The sequence below is a fragment of the Rhinatrema bivittatum genome, chromosome 16 (assembly GCF_901001135.1).
Source record: "Rhinatrema bivittatum chromosome 16, aRhiBiv1.1, whole genome shotgun sequence".
Classification (NCBI taxonomy): Eukaryota; Metazoa; Chordata; class Amphibia; order Gymnophiona; family Rhinatrematidae; genus Rhinatrema; species Rhinatrema bivittatum.
This window is the reverse complement of record NC_042630.1, coordinates 33,374,585-33,391,705: the sequence shown is the minus strand read 5'-3', so window position 1 is coordinate 33,391,705 and position 17,121 is coordinate 33,374,585. Positions and strand designations below refer to the sequence as shown.

The 17,121-nt window shown below is 47.8% G+C and overlaps 1 protein-coding gene across 8 annotated transcripts in view; it reads right to left on the bottom strand.

The window, feature by feature from the left end:
- MEF2D (myocyte enhancer factor 2D) overlaps positions 1-17,121 on the bottom strand; it is a 130,163-nt gene that overhangs the window by 65,469 nt on the left and 47,573 nt on the right. The window contains exons 1-2 of one of the 8 annotated variants that reach the window (XM_029581643.1): positions 10,852-10,972; positions 9,855-10,001 (exon numbers count right to left, since the gene is read on the bottom strand). The exons of 6 other annotated variants lie outside the window; for them this stretch is intronic. The gene's annotated coding sequence lies outside the window, so the exon portion shown is untranslated. Of the gene's footprint in view, positions 1-9,854; positions 10,002-10,851; positions 10,988-17,121 lie in introns of those variants that run through there. One more of the 8 variants, XM_029581645.1, reaches the window with a different exon arrangement.

Below are 17,121 nucleotides of genomic sequence, written 5' to 3'. Positions count from 1 at the left end.
GAATCGCGCGGTCCGGGAGAGCGGGCGCTCGCCGGCTCTCCCGCGGGTTTTTCTGTATCGACCCGAAAATGGGATTAGTCCCTCCTTAATGCTCCTGCTCCTGTCACCCAGGAGTGTGTGGGGGGGAGGGGGAGATTCTATTTCCAAGCCCCTGAATGGTAATCTCGGCACGGAATTAAAAAAAAAAAAAAAAAAAAAAAGGGTGGGGGAGGATTCACCAACCCAAGGGACATACGCAGACGCAGACTGGCACTTCAGAGTGCCACCCGGACGCTGAATCTCCACAGTGCAGGCTCAGGGAGAGCGAGAGATCACTCTCTGCACGCCCTCCCCCACCCCGAAAACCAAGCTAATTACACCCAGCCCGCTGCGTGGCAACCAGCACACAGGCCGGCAGCCTGAAGCTGGAATAATTACTTCTAATTGGCACGACACCAAATTTAGCACGCCACTAATCAGAGGCTCTCCCCCGCCTTTTCTTCCTTAAATTTAAATGCAGCAAACATTACACAGGGCCACCCAACGCATTTCAGGGCTAGAGGTTTCACGCGCGGGCACGGGAAAATAATTTGGGCTGGTTGATGCCAAGCTGAGAAAGCCCCTCTCCCTTTCCATCCCAATGTGCGCTGGGAAATTTGGGGGAGGGGAGGGAAGGCGAAAGGTGGCAGCAAACGCTCTGCTGTCGAATTCATGGGGGTCCATTTAAAAAGGAGATCTCAGTGATAAACCCCCCCCCCCCCAAAAAAAAAGATGGGCGGCTCTAGAAAACGATGCTAGGAAAGGTTAGCCGCAAAAAAAAAAAAAGACCCATTTCTATATTGTCAGAGAAAACCTCTCTTTCTGATATATGTTGGAGGATGGGAGGGAGGAAGGGTCCACAATCAAGAGTTCTGTGCAACCTGCCGCAATGAAATCGTAGATTGCTCCTGACAAAAAAAATGAGCAGGAGGTGCTGGGAAAGGAGACTAGAGCTCTCTCGGGGCATAGAGAGAGACCATTACACTTCCTGGGGCAGATCCCCATCTCTTCTGGCACAGCGCGGCTGCACAGGTTTGGGTTGGGGGGCACCCTCTCTTCCGCTCTCGCCCTCCCTGGCCTGTGCCACGGAAGGCGGTGCATTTAGGGCCACAGCGCCCCCGCCAGCCGACCAGCGACAACTGAAGGTGGGCCCTCCGAGGAGGCAGCCTCTCCAGCCCTCGGCCCAACGAGGGTATGGCTGAGCCACCTCGCCCCAGGTCAACCAAACAGGCTGATCCAGGCCTGGATTTTGACCCACTGCACACAGGCAGCTTTAGTCCTCATGGATTTTCTAAAGAAAAGCAGAACTACAGTTCCCTGAATGCACCGGAGGGCAAAACCAGGACTGGATCTGATCGACCTGTTTAGACGGCCACCCTAAACCTAGCCCTCGGGACAGATTTGGTATTCTGGCTTGACCGGTGAGGGCTGGATAACCTGCGATGGTCACTTGGGCAGAGGTACCAGGGTCCAGGTACAACAGCAATATGGAGCACTGCCTGCCGCCCTTGCCACCGCCGCAGAGGGCCAAATCAGAAACCAGAGAACGCCGTGCCGCAGAGAAAGGATGACGTAAGAGTTATCTGCTGAAGGAGACCCCAGAGGTCAGTAGATCAGAGGGGAGGCAGTCTACAGTGGGCTCACAATTTCCCAACCAGTCTCCTCCTGGGGGGGGGGGGGGATGTTGGTCCAAGAAAGGGCAGACGCAGCCCGCAGCAGATCCCGGGAGCTTGTTCAACTGGGTACAGATTCGGGGTGGGAGGGGCCAGGGCAGAAGAGTCATTTCACTTAAAAATACTTTTTTTTTTAATTTATTCCTAATTGCATTTTTTGCTTTAAGTTACAAGAAATTTTTTCCAATGTGTGTGTAATCATATTCCAGATATACAAGAACTAATCAAACATATTACATAAAGAAAGGATCTTATATTATAATACAATATCATCTGGTTATATGCACATTGAAACAACCTAAACAAGAAATACGGGAGACCAAGGGTGAATATAGCAGATAGATAAAGAGCATGTACTCTATGGAGTAAGATTTCTTAAAATACTTTTTAATGCATCTTGTGCGCCCCCGTGCCCCTCGTTCATCTCAAGTTAACTAATAAACCACCAGCACGAGACTCAGTGACGCTTTGGGCAGCTGGCGCGGGCGCCGCATGTCCACGGCCGTTCTTGCTGGTTCCCTACCTCCTCCTCCTCCTCCTCCTGCCCTGGCGAGCAGCAGCCACAGAGCGCGAGGGACCGTGCTGAAAACGCAAATACCGATGAAGTGGTTTCCAAGGAAACAGCGGCCGCTCCACTCGGAGCGCGAGCGCCTTGACTTTCTGTCATGCGAGGCGGGGAAAGCAGGGGCAGAAAGAACCCGCGCTGAACGCCAAAGCCCCTTCCTCCGGATGGGTGCTGGGGCCCCACACGCCGCTGCACCACTGGGCCGCGGGGGCTGAGCCTGGTAGCCAAGTTCGCCCATGACCGGGTCCAGGGATGCAGGGCCTTCGCACGTGTCACTGGCTGGAGCGAGGACTTCCTTTCAAGCAGGGCTCATCTGTAGCCAGGAACACACGTTTTAAGTTTTGTTTTTCAGTCAACGCACAATAAAAAGCTGTGCTCAAATCTCGCTGAGTTTAAAAAAATAAAATAATAAAGATGTTGCCGATCAGCAACGAGCAGCCAGGCAGACGTGGGGGGAGCCTCTTATTTCTGGTTGCAAGGGTTTGGGGGTCCGACGGACCGCCAGCCTCGCACAAGCAGCGCAAAGTCAGACGCAATCATTTCGGCTACGTGGTTGTGGTTGTGCTTGGTGCAGGCAGGCTGGGGAGGAAAGATTGCACTAGGAGCAATTCTCGGCTGCTGGGATCAGGGGCCAGTTCTCTAGACCCGGACTGACCGTCACAGTATTGGTAACTTACATGCTGCAAAAACTAGCGATCCTGTTGTAGGCCTTCATCTAATTTAGAATGAGTCTTATCGCGCCCTCAAGATTAATGGCCTCTTGGGCTAATTAGCTTGGACGCCGTGGCTATAGCCGCGGGAACACTGTGGGCTTTGCCTTGCTGGGCTCAAGAAGCCAACTTTACCCGTTCACTCAGCCACGAGAGAGACCCACGTGGTACTTATCACGGCTCTGCTGCTGGGGATCCTCCCGCTGCCACGTGACAGAAAGAAACGCGAAGAGGGCCCCTCTGGCAAGGTCTCCAGCTGTTCTGCCCTCCACATCTGCCACAGCCGGGCAGAAAGGAAGGGGAGTTTGGGAAAGCCTGGAGATCGAGCACACATTACAAAATGGAAAAAAAATAAAACAAAACATGCGATTTATAAAAAGGTAGTTTCAAATGCCTCGGTGAACTGTGCACGGGAAAAGCCAAAACGTATTGTGCTTCCCCACAGCCTAATAATGAGCGAAAAGCAATATGATTGTATCAGGAGCTCTTCCTGCAAACCTCAGTGCCCAACGCCCGATCACAGGCCAGGCCCTGATGAATCTTAAATTACTCTTAATTGCATCCGCCGCTCAGAGCTCCATTAAGGCACACATCCCTCCTCCGGCCGGCCGAGTCTTAAAAGCAAGGCCCCGACTCTCTCCCTTCCCCTCCCACCCAGCACCGTTGCCGTGCTGGCTCCCTGCACCTGCTGTGGCTCCATCTGCTGAATCAGACCTTCGCTTGACGAGCCGTGCCATGTGGAAGGGCCCAGGGCGTGCCGATCGCATGGCGCAACGAAGAGAGAATTCTAACATTTCTTCCTCCTGCCAGGCTAAGCCCGTCACCTCCACTCCCCTTTTCCAGCCACTGGAAACGAGCCGTGCCCAATTAGCTCCCATCCCCTTAGCAGAGCGATGCAGGTTACCAGGGGGGATCTACCCCGGGTTTTGGGCCCAAAAGTAACCCGGCTAACGGGACAGCCCAATGGAAAGAAGAAACGAACCACGTGCTGCCAAAATTCACTGCAAACCATCCTCACCAGCTCATTCCTGGCTGGGATTTAGACACCACTGGTATCACTGGGAGTCAAAAACAGGGTATGAAGGACTCGCTCAATCATGGCGACGTCTGACTGCAGAATTACCCATTATAGAACACATAACCATCCAAACCAATCCGGGTTTTGTCATCAGTTTCCTCCCCTGAATCTATAAACATGGATTGGCGTATTTAATCAAGCTCTAGCAAAAAAAAGGTGGAATGGATGAAGCTGCTGCTTGTAGGCACCGGGAACCTCAACAGGCGAGAGGGATGGAGGAAGTCCTGGACACGGGGATGGCCTCAGCACTTCTCATGGCGTCCAACAGAGCCCTAGGGCTTATGGAGAGGGGCAGGGGCTCAGGCCGCTCCATACAGAAGAGCGGTCCCAACATCCCCACCCTCAACAACCAAAATCTCGGCTGGGTGACATAGCCCCCCCCAACATCCAAATTGGAAAACTACCAGGACTTCAAGAAGCAGCTATCTGCGTCTGAAGCGGCCAAACTCTAGAACAAAGCAAGCATGGGATGCAGAACTCCGGGTTCTGTGCTAGCTGTCCTCCCGGGCTTTTCCAGCTGTATTTTTCCACATTTATTCACCAATTCTTTTCTGCATCTATTATTAGAACATTAATAAACAAAGCCAGAGCCCATGGGGTTTATTTTCCACATTAAAATATTTGCAAATGTTTAGGCTGAAGGGAAACTGATAACAGAAACTGGGGGGGGAGGCAGGGCTTCTGCCGAGACCCTCGTTGGAAGCGGGGAGCTGAAGAGCCCAGGAGCTGGGCCTGACCTCAGCCAATACAGAAGACTGCACCGGATGACCTTGGGCATCAGTGCTTAACCTACACTACACCTACTGTAGGCTCTCTGGGGAAAGCACCATGCAATTCTTTTTTTTTTTTTTAGGGGGGGGGGGGGTAATAGAATTCTGTAGACTACCAACACAGATAAAATAAATGTTATTCTTTGCTCTCAGTTACGCTACAAAAGCTGCCTAGGTTGTGCCAGTTATCCATGAATATGGATCACAAAGTTCATAAACCCAAGTTAGACAACAGCTGTAGCCGTCAGGGCCAGCCGCTCTCCCAGAATGCACACTGTCTGCAGGCCTTCCTTCTCTGCCTACCCCACAACACAGTGATCTTAGTCTGTTAAACACATGATGTCTGGTTTATTACCTTAGTTAATGAACAAAAAGGAAGAAGCAGAAGAAATCATTACTCTTGTGTATTTACACAAGGGATTAAGCATATCTGGAAAGGGGGGGGGGGGGGGGGAAAGAAAAGCCATATCCATGAATACAGGTATACTATAAAGTCATAACCCTCAGGCCAAGTAACCCAGTGGTTCATACATACCAAAATGCAGAACATGACATCAGATAAAGACCACATGGGCCCCATCTCCCTTCCAGTCCACCCACTGGAATACCACAAACCCTACTCAATCGCTGCCCCGAGCTTTCCTGAATTCTGTCACTGTTTCTGGCCCCACCTCAACCACATCCATCAGGGAGGGAAGGCTGCGCCACACATCCACTGCCCTGGCCATAAAGAAACGTTTCCTTGTGTTTACTGCCAAGCCTTCTGCCTTCCAGCCCCACGACAAGGCCCCTCATCTAGAGATTCCTCTAGGAATGCGTTCCCCTAGAGTCCGCAAAGGCTGCCCTTCGGCATTACTAGGATAGCAGGCAGATGCAAGATCACCATGTCAGACGGTAAGGAGAAAAAAAAAAAATGAGAGAGAGAACTACTTATATAAACTCAATATCTTTCTAATAAATTAAACTTTAGGTAGCATATGTCTAGTTTACTTCTGGCCCCTCCTGGGCGCTCTCTCATCTCTGCTGTATCCCATGCCTGGGAACTTCATGTGTGCCTATTAAATATTTGAGGAAAATTGATAATCATCAGGGATGAGGATGATGATTAAATAACACCCCCCCCCCCCCCCCAAATAACATACAAAGTTTTAATTTGTCTATTTGGGCTAACATTATAGATTGGCTGCGGAGAGAGATTTCAAAACCAATCGATTGGATTTCCTTGTGCCACCAAGAATTATCAGGGGCCACTGTTGTGTGCAGGGCTTTTGAAATCATGCAGACCACATACCTCCTTTTTTTTTCAGACCTTCCTGGGATCTGCATAACCACGGAAGCTCATATACAGCACCCCCAGCCCTGGGTAATATTAAGGATAGTGCAATGAGCGAGAGAGAGAAGAGGAGGATCTGGACAGTGGCTGCAGCTGCTGAGGGAAGAACAAAAAAAAAACAAAAAAAAAAGAAATCTGAACTTTGCATGTGTCGGGGGAGAAAATGTGCACTGTAACCTCTGACCCCCGGGAGAGTTCAGAGGCGTGCAAAAAATGTACGCACAGAAAAACTTCCACAGGACGCAGACTTCTCTCTCTCCTGAGGAGAGCGGCATAACAAAAAGCCACAAGCAGACTATCTCCAGAAAATCGGGCCATTTACGCAGCCGCGGGGATGCTGCAGGACAGAGACCAGCCTAACCTCAATTTAATGCAACAGGCCCCGACTCCCAGAGGTGGAGCTGCTCCTCAGAGCCCCCATGGAGGCATCACACAAAGCATGAATACAGCACCGACAGCTGAAGAGTGGATCTTCATCGGAGACCCTGTGCTGCCATCTCACTGATATGCGAAAAGTGTGGACATAGCCTAGGAAGAGTGGGCAGTGGATTTGGAGCCCAATGCTGGAAATCTCACTCACTCTCCGCACGGCTTGATGGGGGTCTTGTCACCCCCTTCTCTCTGAGCCCGTCCAACTCTGGCGTGAAACACCACCAACCCCTCCCCCCCTTCCTCCGTCCGTCCCTCATAGTCCCCTTTAGCCAAGTGTCACAAGTCTGAGATCTCCAGATTTGAACCCATAAACCCTTCTGGCTTCAAAACTAGTCCTTTAATCCCTGAGCTAAAGGAACAGCTTTCCCAGCTGAACTAGTAAGAGATCCCCCATCTTTTTGACCATGCTGCTCGGGTCTTACATCTTATCGCTCTGCCTCATTTAGTCAACAATGGGAAATACTGACCCTAACCTAAAGTCATGAGAAAGACCTCAATTGCTGGGCGACGGAAGGGGGCCTGTTACAATTTCCCACTGCTCATCGAACGTACAATCAACACGTCCCTTATGAGGCTATTAAAAACAAACAGGAAGCTTCATCGTAAGAGGACAGCGACTGCTGCCCAACATGGGAACTTCAGAGCGGTCAACAGATCATGCTATACAACTGACAGTCTCGTCAGCAATTCGTTCCATGCTTAACTGTGCAAAATGGTCTACACTGCAGGGAACACAACAACGCAGCAGACAAGAGCAGATAAAACCCAATTGGCCCAGCCCATCTACACAGCTATGGATATAGCCTGGCTGCCCACCGTAAAAAGCATTTTATGTCTTATTTAATAGTACTTTTATCCCGCCTATGGCAAAGCAATCGTGCTAAGCAGTTTACATCATGATAAAATTTCAATCATAAAATACAACTAATGAAGCCAAGCAAAATGAAAAAAAAAAAAAAAAAATCTGCATATCATACCAATCACCAAATTACATTGCACTTTCTACAGGTTCAAAACCTACTTGAACAGATGAGCTTTTAATTGTTTTAAGAAAAAAAATAAATGTTCTAAAACATTTGCCCTATCTCCTTAGCAGTTATTCATTAGTTTGGTTTTTTTTATCAATTGTTGAAGACCTGTATTTCTAATTACATTTTAAGATGTTATTATCGGTTATTATTTTACAGCTTATTGATTTCTATGTTTTATTTCAAATTGTTTGTAAACCGTTGTGACGGCTTGTTCCAAACATCGGTATGTACAAGCCTAATAAATAAATAAACAAACAAACAAAACAATTTCTCATAGACTCTCTGGCAAGGAATTCCACCCCCCACCCCCAATCACAGAGAAAGTTCTTGCCTGCGTCACATTCAATCTTATTTCCTTTGCTGTTGGAATTATCGAGAGCTTCTTGTCACTGAAACGCCAAGGAAGCACGACCGCTTAGCGGGATATCGCTCCTGGTCTACGTCAGTTTACCCCACCCCATCTCCTACCAATAATGTCAACAGCTACCAAAACTAGAGGAGGCTGCTGCTCTGAGCTATCCCGATGGGCAGTATTAAAAAAAAACAAAACAAACATATCACAAAATATCCGGCCTCCTGGGTCCTATGGCCTTGATGAGCGCCCAGCCAACCACACCAACCTGCCGGCACTGAACCGGAAGGCTTCTGGGGAGAGCTGTGGCCTATTGGTTCCAGCTCTGCTGTGCCACGTCCTGTAACAATGGTAGCTCATGCTTGCTGGACAGTACCCAACCACCTAACACGGTTATAAATGCAATACAAGTAATTAAATTTATATACAAAAATCCAATTAAAATGTAGCAGAATACTTTCAGAAGGAGGAGGGGGGTGTAGGAGGTGCGGTTAAAAACTGGCTCCCGGAGCAGCTGAACCAAGGAGACAGCTGGCCTTCAGCTGATAGGAAAAAAACATTAACCTCCGTAACCTGCTGTCTTCCAGCACACACAAATGGCCTGCAGGATTTGTCACGGAGGCAGGGGGGGGGGGGGGCCTAAAGTAGATCGGGGGAAGATAGGTTTGTGCCCAGCATGCCTGGGATGATTCTGCCAACACAGAGTGAAAAAAAAAAAAGCAAAACTTTCCACAGGACACTCTGTTCCCGTTAACAGTCCCCCTTCGATTGCGAGAGTCGTTTCCAGCTGCCGTGAGTAAGCTTTTCCCTGCTGGAGGAATGGAGTCTCCATAATGAAAGGGGAGAACCTTCTTCTGGAGGCCGTGTGTCGGCGAGCTTCCTGACCAGGGATCTCGTCAACTCATTGCACCATGGCGTCAAGATGGAGCTGGATTAACCCCCAAATCAATCTTGTTGGCTACCCAAAAAGATAGCCCTCGTATGCTTACCGTGGGAAAATATTAATCAAGTATATACAGAACAGTGCCAAATCTCCAAGAAAACCTCACACAGGAAGACACAAAAAGGTTTTGAAAAAATGAAAGCTGCACCACAAACCTGAAGTCAGGACCAACATGGTCCTAAATGCTTACGGACACCCTGAACCATTCTTCCGTTGGGCCCGGTTTTTCCCCCAGGGCCATTGTGGCTACCAGAACTCAAACTCTAGCCAGTTTTACGCACGTACAGTGTCCAAAGAAAGTTTACTAAGTGTGACCAGTGCGATATTTTCTCCATACGGTCCTACCTGTGAACTTCTGCTCACCGGGTCATTCTCCACTCAGCTCCAGCCCCCCCCCCCCCAAACACCCTGCTCAGATCCACTTCCAGGAAGCATGACCCTTATATTCCAGGTCGAGCACAGGAGAGCTCGTAGGTGAACAGTGAGCTTTGAATTTCTTTACCCTAAGGAATCCTTGTTTTCTCACTCAACAACCCCCTTCTCTCAAGGAAGAAGGGAAGCTGTAACTAGGCCTCCTGAGTCCTTCAACAACGGCCAAGCTTTTTGGTGAATATTTCTGCTGCCTCGTCGGAAGTTTTCAATGAGCTGGCACCCTTGGCCTCGCTGAATCTGGCCACTTCGCTTCCCCATTTTCTGCCCAATTCAGACGTTTGATAAAAACCTGCTTCCCCCCCCCCCCCCCCCCAAGTAGCTGAACTAGACCGTCAGGATCTCTCTAGGTGTAGATACTGATGCACTAATAGATTGGGTGTAGTTTACAAAATTGTTAATTTTCTTTGCATTATCGTCATCCATCCATCCATTATTTATGCTTGAATAGGTTTGTAACCGCTATGGTAGCAGAAAAGCATTTTTAAATGTAGTAGAACAAATTAATCAGTCTACACACGCAGTGGGGATAAAAGCAGGGCTGGAGTCACCGCTTGGCCATCCTATTGGTGTCCCACGGGGCTGCCACCTGGCTCCATGTCATGAGGAAAAAGCTGATCCAGTCCTGTTTTCTCTCAAGGCAGGCATCAATCTAAGTTCTGAGTTTCTTAGGAGAAAAAAAGTTCAATCAATAAAAATAAGGGGGGGAAAAAGGAAAAATATGGCGCTTTTCTTTTTTTTGTTTTTTATTGGCCTAATATATTTCTCTAATGTTTTCTTAGGAAACTCAATGAGGCGATGGGGAACTACACATCCCTGCATGCAACAGGGCAAGCCCAGCTCTGGATCAGCCTGTTCCTTTCCTCCCAGAGACAGACGCACCCGTACAGCAGCTTCCCCCCTCCAGCACGCAGGCCCGGTTTCATGGGGGGGGGGGGGGGGGGGGGTTCTGGACCCGCTTCCTGCCCAGTTCCCAACAGCCCTGTCCTACACATTTAATTACAAGTCATGATCCAGGGCTGGGAAGGGTCCGTATTCCCAGACTCCGCTTTCACCATGGGAAATCTCACCCCTGGAGGAGGAGAAAACGAGATATCAGCCGGTGCCCAAGTACCCTGACGGAGAAACATGGATTATTTGTATTATTCCTAACAGCTAGTGGGACCGCCCCCTCCCCTCCCCTCCGATCTGCTGTTTACGTGAAACCAGAGCTGCCGCTGTTGCTAACGCCCACCTCCACCACCACCACCAATACAGAACAGTGAAGAGCCCCCTATTTCTGGAATTCGCAGAGTGCCAATCCCAGCTTGGCAAGTGGGGGGGGCACACGGAGCTGCAGCCCCCGGCCCTAAGGCTGGGATCCGGTCTGAAGTGGGACGAAATCCCAGCCTTATAAGGCGGGCCAGCACAGCCAGACACCCCCTCCCCCACACGCACTTTTTTTGGCCGGCGCGGAGGGTTTGCAGCAGCCTGCAGAGCGCCCTCAGAAGCAGCAACACAAGGAACAAAATAATTACCTTCGGGGAAACGGCGCAAAATGCTTTACTCAAAAGCAGGCCGCAAGAACTCTGGTCTTCTCAGTTTCCAACGCGCTCCCCATGCCCCTCCTTAAGGGTGTCTGAAAGTGGAGTCCGTGGGATAAACAGTGCCGCCCCCCACCCCCCCTGAAAATGACTGGGCCCAAGCCTGTCAGCGACAGGGAACGACCTCCGAGCCCTAATCCCAGAAGTTTGCCTGCCCGGCTGTGGGTAAAGGGCAGTAACAGATGTAAAGAGAGCAGCGGGGGAGGGGGGAGGAGGTATGTATGTATGTGTGTGTGTGTGTGTGTTGGGTGTTGGAAGGGTGGGGGATGGAAACTGACTGAGTCTCCTTGCCTGGAAACAGCTGTTGAAAGCTGCCGCTTGAGGTTATTTCCTTTCTACCAGAGAAAGCTCTGAGTGACTATCCCCCCCCCCCCCCCCCATCAGCTTCCTCCCCAGTACTACGGATCCAGATCCCTCTGCTGCAAAGAGCGCAAAGCCTCATCAGCAAAGAATGGAAGGGGGAAAGACTAGGCCACAGAGAAACCAAGGTGGCGAGAGAGGGTGCCCTCCCCTAAGGAAACCCACCCCAAGGATGCCAACAAACATCAACATGTTCCAGTTACTGATGCCAGCTTTTAGTGGCCACAGCCATCCAGAAGCAGCCAGGAAGCCCTGTGGGCTGCAGCACTTTTCTGTTGGACCAACCAACGCAACCCAAAGGTGCAGAAGTTTGCAAGACTGCGCAGGTCCCTCAAATTCCTACGGAAGGTCAACGATACCCCCCCCCCCCCCCAAAAGGCAGCCCGGTCGTCACGAGACCAAATCAGTCTGTAGGAGCTCCCTTTGGAGTTCATTATGCGCATTTGTTTAGAGGACAAACACGTTCTACACAAGGCACACAAAATGCACAAGTTTATAGGAAACGTCCCCAAAACGTGAGACCTCTCCCCATTATACAGGGAGCCATATACAGCCAGGGGGGGCAGGGAAAAGGACTAAAGCTTATTTCCACAGAAAAAAGAACAAATTTAATTAGCTAAAAAATGTTTCTTTGGTTAACAAAACATTTGTTAAAGAAAACAATCCCCACAACTCTTCCAAGCACGAGGGCCACCTGTCCTCTGTGGAACTATTTATTCACTGGCTAGGCATCAAATCTGGGAAGCTGCATCGGTGACTGTGCCCTACAAAAGAGGAACATTCATAAGAACATGCCATACTGGGTCAGACCAAGGGTCCATCAAGCCCAGCATCCTGTTTCCAACAGTGGCCAATCCAGGCCATAAGAACCTGGCAAGTGCCCTATCGAGAGGCAGTTTTTAATTCTCCAGGCATTGACGATGGGCAGTGCAGCTTCAGCCAGCTGCGAACGCTTTTTTCTCAGACCCACATTGGCATTGCCCCAAAAGATACCCTGCGCATCAACGCTCGAGAATTTAAAAAAAATGAAAAGTTTTCAATCTTAGCACATGTAGCAAGAAGGATCTTCCGCCATGCTGTAGGCGATACCTGGATATTGGCCTAACTTAATGCATCTGTGGCGAGCAAAACAGACTGAAGAACAGTTTCCAGACGTGCTAAGGGTTTCATGTTGTCTTTGGAAACCGCACCACTTTGAAACCAGAACACTAACCATTAAAAAAAAAAAAAGGGACAGCTCTTCTCCTTGATCTTAAAAGTCGCGTTCACAGTGGTTTGGTGGCCCCTGGACTCAAACCTTTAATTTGTCACTCTCTAGAGAGAGACGGGAAAAAAGATTGCGTGTCCTGTGATCTCGGTGTTAGATCTTTCACTTGAGTTCCAAATTGCCATGTGTCCCATACTTGGAAGCTGCCACGGTTTTGTTTTGGGTTGTTTTTTTTTTTTAAAGTTGGTCAAACCACTTTTCAGGGTCCCAAATTACAGAAGCCTGGATTACAGAAGGCGCGGTGCCGACCATCAAGCAGTGAGAACCCGGAGCTCCTAGACAAGAATCCCAGCAGGGTAGCCTCAAGCCCCCACTTCCCCCTTTTATCTTTTCATGATAGATGGAATAAGGCACAAAAACCACACAACATCAGCCTCATGATCCTTAAGGCACAACCTACAGTGGCATCAAATTCTACAGTCAAGAGACTACAAGAATATTATTATTAGAACACATGGACAAGGGCTCTATCCATCTCAGAGTAGAAAAAAAAAAAACCTTCTCCCATTTACAAATTCAGTAAAAAAAAAAAAAAGTTCATCCTCTGGGAGGTGGAAGCCCAGTGAGGGGACGGAGGAGGTAGTCCCCAACATGTTATCCGTGAATAGACAGTAACAAGATTTTTGTAAATAAAATAAGGACCAATTGTAAACCAAACTTCATTTTTCCCACTCACTTTTATAATAAAAGTGACTTATCGATATCCTCTATTAAGTCCTTACTAAAGGGAACACAAAAGACTCCGTACTATATTTCTCGCTCATCGCCAATCACTTCAGAAACCAGCTTCATACCTGCAAGATGAACCAGTTCCAACCATCTTGAAAATGTACTTTAATCCAGTTTGAAAGGTAATTTTTTTTTTTTTAATTGGTAACCTTGGTTCTTTCATTCTTCTTGTGTCTGTACACACTGGCTTTATGGGGTTTTTTTGTTTGTTTTTAAATCCAACACAAAAACCTTTTATTTGAGTTGCTTCACCTCAGCACCTCACAACCAGAACGTCAATTAACTTGAACTTCCAAATTCTTTTCATTAAAAAAAAAAAAAAACACCCAAAAAAACCCAAAACATCAAAATATGATGGAAGAAGCTTAAAATGTTTTCTGCCTTTCTTTAAAAAAAAAAAAAAAAATTTGTCATGCAGTTATTTAACTTCCAAAAAAACAAGAGCTTACGACCAACCTGGGGATATTTTTTTCCCCTTATTTTCTAAAAAGTTAAAATTTGGATCATCCACCCCAACCCCAGCAAGCTGAGATGTGTGGGCTACTGCTAAGGCTGAGCACTAGCCATGGCTGCTATGAAGGCTATGCCTACCCGCGAGTGATGGGAACACACACACATATAGGGTCCCTTTAATGCAGGCAATTTTCACAATATATGCGGGGTTGGGGAGGGATGGAGTGGGGCAGAATCCATTATAAACGGGACATATTTTATTTTCAGTCACACACGAGCACCCGGCCCTAGCACTGTATGGCAAGCAGCACACCTTGCCATTTACTGCTACAGACTGTAATTCTCCATTTGATGCCAAAAAGGAGAGAGTCTTTTAGGCCTAAAACTCATTTCATGAGCGAGGACCAGTCTGAATTCGTGTTTGGTGGGCGTTACCGTACAGAAACTGGTGTCCGTAGCATCCGAGCAGTCATCAAGTGATTCTGGTACCCATGCCAGGGAATGCAGGGCTCCAATTCCTTGTGATCTTGGGTAAGTCACTACACCCTCCACCGGGCTCAGCTACAAAACTTAAAATTACAAGCTTTTGTGGGCAGGGAACGATCTTACTGCACTTCAACGTAATTTACTTTGAGCTTGGGTTTGGAAAGGCAGGTAATTAAAGCACCAAAAAAATCCACAATTTGTATAGAGCGGTGATTTGACTGGAAGCCTGATGGGCCGCAGGATTAAGTGGCACTCTCTCAAACGACCAGCTCACTAACAAAAGTTGTTTCTGCATGCGACCTGTCCTGCCACGGAGCAAAGAAAGAGCTGTTCGTGGGAGAGGGAAATGGAGGGACACGGTATGAGATATTATATTACCTTGATAGCTCTTGCAATTATTAGAATAGCACAATCTGGGAACACCTCCCTCCCCCCCCCCCACACACACTTACACTGAGCCCCCACCAATACAAAAGGTCCTTTCCTCAGGCACTGAGCTAACCAGAAACCAGAAGGCACACGCTCCATCAGTGAGCAATCAAAAAGGCACCAGCAGGCACAATATTTCTTGGATTCCAGCAGCTGAAATCACACAAGCTTGTTACTGGGAGGGGGTATCCCAGAGAGCTGCAAACAGGCCTGGCTTTCAGGATGCCCCCCCCCCCACCTCCAGCACCACCACCCTGAAGGATATTCATCAGATATCTGCCTCCGCTTGGTGCAGGAATTTAAAAAAAAAAAAGTCAGTTTTTGAAAGTCAAAAATTTCCATAGGCTGTTTTTTTATTCCTAAAGAAAACCTTCCAAAAAAAAAAAAAAAGGTTAGCATAAGCTTTTAAACGGAAGCTGTGCTATTTTAAAAATTAGAAAAGGGGGTGTGGAGCTGTGAAACAGTCAAATCAAAGGTGTTGAAGAATCAGCAATACGGCATGGGAGTAGGGAGGCACAACCAAAGCTCACTGCCCAGTTACGGATACAGTAAAACGTCACCTGTGAAAAGCCGAGAACCAAGGATGAGGCAAGCATCTCCTCTGTGGGCCATAGAGGTCAGCACCTGAGAGAGAAAGAGCAGAGTGGCCCAACTGATACCCAGCAGAGAGGAGACCAGCACCTAACGTATCAGCTTCCAGTGCCGGTTTTGTGTCACGTCAATAGATGCTTGTACACCCACCGAGGAAGACGTGACCTTAACTTGCTCATTTTCCAGATCTTCAGCACCTTGGCTTCCCCTGCCTCCACTTCCTGAGCATTGCAAGGGGTATTGATGGGACATGAATAAAAGTTTTCTTGGTCTACATTACAGCTAATTAAAGAATTTACTTTGCATTAAACATGTTCTTTCTTTCTATGATGTATGTATAGTATTTAAGTTTTATTGCTACTCACGATTCTGGGTTGTGGGTAGAAGAGGGTGGATAGCTTGCTTTTGGAAGACAGGCTCTGCCAGTGCAAGCTAAATTGAGCCCGTGACGCAGAAATCATACTGCCAGGATAGGGGGGTCAGGTAATGTTTAACGTTAATTCTTAAAATATTTACATCCCGCGTTATCTAAACTTCAACAACAGATTACTTGTGGAGAAAAATGAGATACCTCTTCTAAGCAACCCATTCAATGAAGTCTCCAAACTCTCCCCCTAATCTAATCCAGGAAACTAAATATCCTTTCCTTCAACTTTGTGAGGATCAGCAAACGTTATAGCATAAACATGGAAATCATTGTTTTCTACTTTCGTATACACTCCAGGAAGATCCTCTCGACTCCACTTAATAAAGTGTTCCGATATCGCGTCAAACCAATCAAGCCTATTCTTATTAACGGCCGTCAATTTCTCCAGGATGGAGACATTGTCATTATCAGTGGAATATAAATATTGTAACAAATACATAAATGTAGATCTGTCACATTAGTTTTAAACCACAGACTTACTGGGTGCAGCCACTTCACATTTCACTGCAGCCAGATGACGCTTACTCAATACATCAACTTTGGGGCAGATCTCGACAACAGGTGGTCCCAGAAGAAAGACTTTTAGAGCCCAAGAAAGCTGTTCCCCCCCCCCCCCCCCGCCCCATTACACTATAAATCAAGATACTCATTTTCCTCCTGTACCCTTGCACCCCTGGGACAATCCAACCAAATATGTAGCACTGTCCCTATTTGTCCACATTGCTTTCGCACTTATCAGCGGGATAAATCTTTTGCAATTTATTATTCTTACTTATTGTGGCCGATATTGAAGTTCTGCCTATCCTCTCTAAAACTGCATCCCAATCTTCACTGGATAAGTTACAATTCCATGCCACCATTTGATTGGGTTTGACCTCCGAATGCTGGTTTAGTATCAAAATAGATTTTAGAATTGTCCCTTTCCTCATCGAAGACCTTTTACTTGGTAAGTCAAGTGTTGTCTTGTGCCTACCTTATCACTTATGTAAGGCTCTTATTATCCAAGAGATTTGATGATGTTAGCTGAAATTTATCTTGTAGAGAGATCCAAAGATCAAACCCTTCTCCTGTTCCCAAAATTCCCCTAGCTTGTTCAAGTCTCTCTCTTCCCAATTCCTGAAAACCCAGGGGGAAAATTGAGTTGTACATATTGGGAGATAGCTGCAAGAGTATAAAGAACAGATGGACTAACCCACAGCTTATCCCATGAATGTACAGAATATCTAGTAAAGGTGGGGTTCACAGGCATCTTCGGGGATCTCATTGCCTTGGGCAGCCAGATATAGTATTGGATCAGGGTGGTTCCAACAATATATTGTTCCGTTTGCACCTACTGCTTCTTATTTGAGAATGCCTGCCCATCTATCAGCTTTCTTAGAAGAGCTAAAACATTGGCTATTCATAGCACATACTGGCATTTTTCTAGTCACTCTAGATGACTGCCTCCTCTAAATGAAGTCAA